This window comes from Myotis lucifugus, unplaced genomic scaffold (genome assembly GCF_000147115.1).
Source record: "Myotis lucifugus unplaced genomic scaffold, Myoluc2.0 scaffold_3591, whole genome shotgun sequence".
Lineage (NCBI taxonomy): Eukaryota > Metazoa > Chordata > Mammalia > Chiroptera > Vespertilionidae > Myotis > Myotis lucifugus.
In genome coordinates, this window is record NW_005874639.1 from 1,417 (window position 1) to 8,535 (window position 7,119).

General features: G+C 41.3%; 1 pseudogene; it reads right to left on the reverse strand.

Moving 5' to 3' along the window:
* Positions 1 to 4,109: 4,109 nt before the first annotated feature.
* Positions 4,110 to 6,082, reverse strand: LOC102436975 (annotated as a pseudogene).
* Positions 6,083 to 7,119: the final 1,037 nt, after the last annotated feature.

Genomic DNA, 7,119 nt, shown 5'->3' on the forward strand with positions numbered 1-7,119 from the left:
ATCAACCACACCCTAGGAAACTCCTCTCTTTGCCCTCACCTTAGCAGAGGGAAGACTAGGTGTGTGGGATTAAGGGGAGGAAATCCAGGAGAATTCATAGAGATTCATAAAGTGCCTCGAAGATCAGGGGACTGGCATCTCACTCCCTGACTGATGCCTGCTGAGGTGCAGCCCCTTTGTAACTTTGTGCTGCCATTGGAATAAAGCGTTTAAAGCAATTCTTGGGAGAGTTTTCCATTGTTCATGGGGCATCCATACAGACCAATGTGCACGTCTACTCTAAAAGTTTCTGAAGGTGGGAGTAGAACAACCACTGCCAATAAGGCATAAGAAATAATATACCTACGAGAAGACGAGGGCTCCTGCCCCCAATCTGGTTCACCATGACCTTAAAAAATACGGCAAGGACATCTGAGGTTTTATGATTCCATGTGAAGGAGTGGGGAGTTAGAGGAGAAGCATGGGGCTGTCCAGGAGGCTGCTGGGAAGAAGATGCTGGGCGGGTGAACTGCTGGTCGACCTGGGGGAAGTCTACTCTCTTCCTCACAGCAACAGAGGGGCCTGGCAAATCTGAGCATTATTCCAAGGGAACCACACTCCACCTCCTGGAGGCCATCTCCTCCTCTAGGGCCCTGGCATCAGACATGCACCTGTTACCCCAGAGGGAGGCCAGGGAGGCCTCCCCACCTCTGACCCCTCCACCATGGCCAGCTGCACTGCCTCCCCTACTTCTACCACATGGGGAAGGAAAGGCAATGGAATCAGAAATGAGAGTGAAGTTTTAAAACTAGTCTACACTTCGAAACCTGAAAGTAACCAGAAAGTTATGGAATCTGTCCAAGATGTTAATCTGGAATTCAACAGAGCACAGTTGAAAATAACCATCGGCAAAAAAAAAAAAATTAAAAAAATACTATTTTTATTAATACTCCACTGAACTGAAACAGCTCAATTATTACACAAAGCCAAACTATATATATAATTTGATACTGTGATTTTTCACTTAACAATTTTCTCTTCTTAAAAAATCTTCATAAATATCATTTATAATAGTCTCGTATTTCCATTTTACAGATATGTCATAATTTATTTAACCATTACTCTATTGTAGGACACTGGCATTGTTCTCAAATTTTAAAAAAGTATGATAATATTTATTTCTTCCTTTAATGTGATTATTGGTATTAGTAAATAGCCACTGCTCTACAGACAAAGAGATTCTGAATTCCCAGTGATTCATTACGAGACAGTTTGGGGCGTTGATAAGCCAGCCAGGAGTTTTAATGATCTGTTTACTAAGCCAGCAGCATTGCTCGTTTTATCCTTCTTGTGTTGGCCAGATGTGTGCTGCTGATAGCTGTAGCCCTACAGGATACAGCGTATCCCTGCCTTCCAGAATATAAGCACCGCAGTATGGGGTTTGTTTCTATTTCATTCTCTGCTTTATGCCGAGCACTCTGAATCGTTTACGTCAGATGGCTATGTGTTGGCTGTTGTCATTTTTTTTTATTTGACAATCTAAGGGAAAAGAGGTCAATGCCCCTCACTAAACAGTTAGGTATTGCATGTTTTAAAAATTCTTAAGGCACACGGGTTGAAAATCACTAATGTAACTGAAGAAACACAGGAGGCAGGGCCTACAGTAGAAGATAGAGACAAAGGAGAAGGAGGAGCTCAGGTCCCTGGCATCTGAATAAATATCGATGTGATCTTATAGCTTTGGTTTTATTAAGATCTGAATTAATTAATCCAATCAGTCAGATATCAGGCTCATAATAAGATAGCTGAAACCAAACAACTGCCATATGGGGGAAATTATTCCTAGTGTTTCGAAGTGGTGAACTGAACACATGCCCAACCCAAAGTCCCTGTGAAATAACAGAAAGGCCATAAATGAAATGGGAAAAAAAAAGTTTAAGGATTAAAAGCATAGCATTAAGGGATGGGAGTATGGAATGGATATAGCAGTTGAGGAAATTGTTAAGAAAATTCTGGAAGATGGAAACGAAATAGGATCAGACTGAAGGAGCAATTAAAGGAATGGAAAACCACAGCCTAAAACTTCATAGGTAAGAGGACTCCTCTAAAGGATGCCCAGAGATAGTACAAGTTCAGAGACAACATTAGCAAACATCAGTTTGGGATACAGCGTCATTAACTAAAGGAGTGCGGAGGCAGTTGGCTCCTCCCCACCTCTCTCTCCCTCTCTTCCCCAGGGTTTATATTTCCAGACTCTGTCTATAAACACAGCACACAACAGCCACTTAAAGTCATGAGACAATATCAACATTATAAACTTCCACAATTAAAAAAATATAACAAAAATCAGGAAGGAGGCAGGTGGAAGAATATCTGTGTTCTCATTTCCTCATCTTTCGTAACAAGTTGATGAATACTGTCTAAAATCAATAAGTCAAGAAATAGTAATGAAACATATTATTGGAGGCTAGAGAGTAACCACCATAAACAAATAAAAATCCCTTAAAAACATTCAGTGGCGACTGATGAAAATTTAAAACTTGTATTTCTGGGGAGTGAGACTTGGCATAGGTGTGGGGAGAGGGGCAAGGAGTCTTAGATACATTTGTATAACTTAAAAGGTTTTCTGAGTTTTTATATTGCTTTAATAAAAACTAATTTAAAGTGCTTAGTAAGAAGAAAGTGTAAAGAAATACACTAAAGTGTTGATAGTGGATGTTTTTGAATAAGAACTATGGACAACTTTTGTTTTGGTTTCCTACAATTCTACAGTTTGCAAGTTTCCTATCTTCATTGCTACTATAAATAGAAAAACAAACATTAAGAAAATGTCATCACCATGGGTTGTCAGTAAAGTATTTCACATATATTATTTAGCTGAAGAGAGGAGAATCAAAGAGGCCACCAGGGAAGGCTGGACCTTGGAGCTACTGCTAATAGGAAGAGGCAAAAGTTGGAACTGAACAGAGGAGGTTGACACCAACTTCAGAAAAGAATAAATTTTGAATGTACACTGGAATGGAAAGTTTGACCAGCCATGGAGTTTATTGAGTCACTCCTGGATTTCCCCCCACTGCAATCCTCTGCTTATCTAGGTTTTTCTGTATGCTACCTGCATATCCACCCCTACCCTTATCACAACCAGATAAAAATCTGACCACTGCAGAGATCACAAGTGAGCCCTCCCCCATTAGGACATATTGTACCTGGAGCAGCTTGCTTCTTGGTTTTGTACTCACTGGTCATGTCTAACCACAGGTCAGACATGACCTTACAGTTAGCTTCATGATCTCCTCACTGCCATTCCTACTTGGTCAAGGAGTCATGGCCATGCAGGCTGTTGAGCTCTTCTACAGGATGGACGCTACATGTGGTGTGGCTAGTGCAGAATATTATCAGAAAGTAGCTGGTTACTGCAACAGGTGTTCCTGCACAGCAGCCTCAACTATTAGTGCCTCCAACAAACTTGTCTTACTTGTACTTCAATGTCATGACCATGGCATCTGTCTCTGTGCATTTTTTTTTTGCAGTTTTTAAAAGGGAAATTTAATTGACAAGTTTCACTTAGCGCAATACATCTAAAAGGAAATCACAGTACAATGAAAGATTTAAATCAAGGCCTCGGAATTTCATACAAACACCAAGACCAAAATCCTAAAGTATTGGTATTGCGTCTCAAAATTTCCCCATTAACTTAAAAAAAAAAAAAGCTTAAACTTACATGCCTTGGAAGTTATTAAATAAAACTAGAATTAACAAACATGCCAAATGTTTCATTTTATAATTGTAGACACGGCTCCTATATTGAGTTTTACAAAAAAAAAGTATGTTTTTCAACATGCTTCCAAACTGTTCAATGTGATGTGGTGTAAGAGTAACATTTAACATAATTCAACTTCTTTACTCTAAATATACTTACTGCTTAAGTACATCCTATAATAGAACTAACTCGAGAAAAGCCGCAAATTGTTTGTTATAATTTACTCAACTTAGTTGTTACATCCCAGATGAATATTTGTGTTCAAAAATAATGAACCTTTAAGTCTTTTATTCAATCCTGATTTCCACTTGGAGTAAGCATAAATCACAAGCTGGTATTGCAAAAATGTTAAGTTTTGGTTTTTTCTTCTTTAAAATAATGTTGACCAAGAGTCAGTGATATGGATCAATTTCATTCCCCACCCACCACTCATACTAGACATGCTAGCCATCCCTCCCATTCCGTTCACTCCCACAGACACACGGCTCCCACTGCTGTAGGAGCTGCTGTTCACTGCTGCTTGGCTGCCTGTGCAATGTTTGATTGAAAATCACTGGAGTTTTCCTGTAAAATGTGGTCATATCCACTCATGCTGCTCTGGCTGCCAAAGCCACTTCCATAAGCACCACTCAGCTGCTGGCTGGACCACCATAACGGGACTGGTTTGACAAGCCCATGCCTCCCATCATCTGGCTGCCATAAGCACCACCACTCACTCCTGCTGTAGAATGCAAGGAGACTTCTACATATCTGTCTTGCATATTTGCTTTGTCTTTCGACATAGCTGCCACAGCATCTTCATGAGTTGCAAATTCGGCATCTGCTTCACCAGTTACTCTGCCATCGGCACCAATTTCAATATGTACTCTCACAAGGTTGAGCGGTGAAGAAAATCTACACTAATAAAAGAGAAACATGCAAATTGTGTCACTCTGCTATGCCCACCAGCCAATCAGATGAGTATGCAAATTAACCCAACAAAGATGGCGGTTAATTTGCATACCCAGGCACAAAGCAAAGACTGAAGGCTCCGGCTGGAGTGAAGACTGAAGAATGAAGAATGAAGAATGAAGAGGCTTGGCTTCTCCGCTGTGGCTGGACCAAAGGCCTGGGTCCCAGGTGCTAGAGGAAAACTGGTGCCGGCAGCCAGGGGAAGGAAGGCCTATTGCGCGAATCTTCGTGCAACGGGCTTCTAGTATATATATAAATGTCTAGTATATATATAAATCCCCGCATGTGTACACAGTGTCCAGTTGTGCTCTGGAAAGTAGAGCCACCATCCCCCTATCTGTGGTCAGACATTCCTGAAAAACAGTAATTAAGGTCTCTTCCAAATCTATCTGACCCAAAACCACAGCCATCATTATAGCCATTATAATCATCATAGCCTCCATAACCTCCACCATAAGCATCACTCCTTATCCTTTGAAAGCCAGCTCCCCTGCCAATGCTGTTATGCCCTCTGCCGGCCCCAGGTCTGTGGTAGGGACCTGGCGGCTGCAAGGCCATAAGCCTTTGTAGTGGACCATAGTGAGTTCTAACTTCAGCTCGACTGTTCTTAAGAATTTCTATCCCTAACTGGTTTAGCTCAGTGGATTGAGTGTTGGCCTGCAGACTGAAGGGTCTCAGGTTCGATTCCGGTCAAAGGCATGTACCTTGGTTGCGGGCACATCCCCAGTAGGGAGTGTGCAGGAGGCAGCTGATCGATGTTTCTCTCTCATCGATGTTTCTAACTCTCTATCCCTCTCTGTAAAAAAATCAATAAAATATATTTTTTTAAAAAGAATTTCTATATACCTGTGCCCTGTTCTTTCCTTGTGTTTCTTTAGAGCCTTTTCAGCTATTTCCTGTGAAGCAAACTGCATGAAGGCCTCCCCCGTACGCCTCTCCTGGAAGTCCACCAGCAATGTTATCCATTTGGCACAATTTACAACCCTGAGAAGAACTGAACAATTTCTTTCTTACTACATGAGTCCTCTAAGCCGTACAAAGCCATCATTGGCCGTGTCAGGACTATTTGGACCAGTCTGCTTCAACACCCAATCCATTTCAACGTTGCTCGATTTGAATACTTCAACATATCTGTGTCCCATAGTTTCTCTCTTTTTTCAGGGCCAATTTGACTTCATCTTCTGATTCAAGTTCAACAAAAGCCTTGCCACTCGGTCTGCCTTCTCTGGTATGGATGAAACGAATACCTTGAGCCCCATTTTGAATTTTGCAGTCAGAAAAAAAAAACCAAAAAACTCACCAACACTGCACTTTGTCCGCCCAGCAAGCCCAGGACAAGCCACGGACTTTCACTACAAATCCCTCTCCACCTTCGGTACCCAACCTCCTCATCTCTTAGTGGATCCTGGTGTCGAAGTAGGCCAGTGATGGCGAACCTATGACACGCGTGCCAGAGGTGACACACAAACTCATTTTTTTGGTTGATTTTTCGTTGTTAAATGGCATTTAAATGTATAAAATAAATATCAAAAATATAAATCTTTGTTTTACTATGGTTTCAAATATCAAAAAATTTCTATATGTGACACGGCACCAGAGTTAAGTTAGGGTTTTTCAAAATGCTGACACGCCGAGCTCAAAAGGTTCGCCATCACTGAAGTAGACTGATCACACGACTTCTGCATGGCTGAGCGAAAATCTCTGTGCATTTCTTTTAATACTTTCTCAGCCAATGTCCCAGAAGAGCATATCTTTTCATGTAATGGTCGGCAAAGATTTTCTACGAAAGTCAGTGGTCATGGATGTAGTGTTAATTGAACATCAAAAGAGTAGCATGCCAGCCTACTACAGGCAAAGGGCCCCTTTAGAAATATCCACTACTTCAAGAAGCCTGATATAGACCACTTCAGAATTTTTCTGCAATGTTTCCAAAATTTGGAGAACTATTACTTTTGAATGACCTTTTTGATCCCTCTGGTGGGCTTTTCCACTGCAGGCTAGGAAGACATCTTAAAGTATGTATAAGTCCTTTGGAATTACAAAGTCTCATCCCCAAATTCTTTAACATATGATGGAGCAGTAGAAGCTATTGAAATATGAAGGGAGCTGTGGCTGCCTTCACAGTGGATCAAATAAAAGTCAGCTAGGATCTTTTTCTGGCCAAGGTCTTGCTTCTCCAAGTAGGGTCCACAAATAGGCACTGTCAGCATTGCTGTGAATTACTCAGAGTTCAGGCCCTACCCGAGACCTACAGAATAATAATCTTCATCCCAGGTGATCTGTGTGCTCAGTAACATCTGGAAAGGACTCACTTAGGAGAATCCAAGGTTGCTTTGGGAGCGTTCTCAGCTGTCAAAACAGAGGCGCTACATCTTATGAATTTCATAACTAACTTCTGAGCATGCTATACTGGTTATTTGCTATTCAAG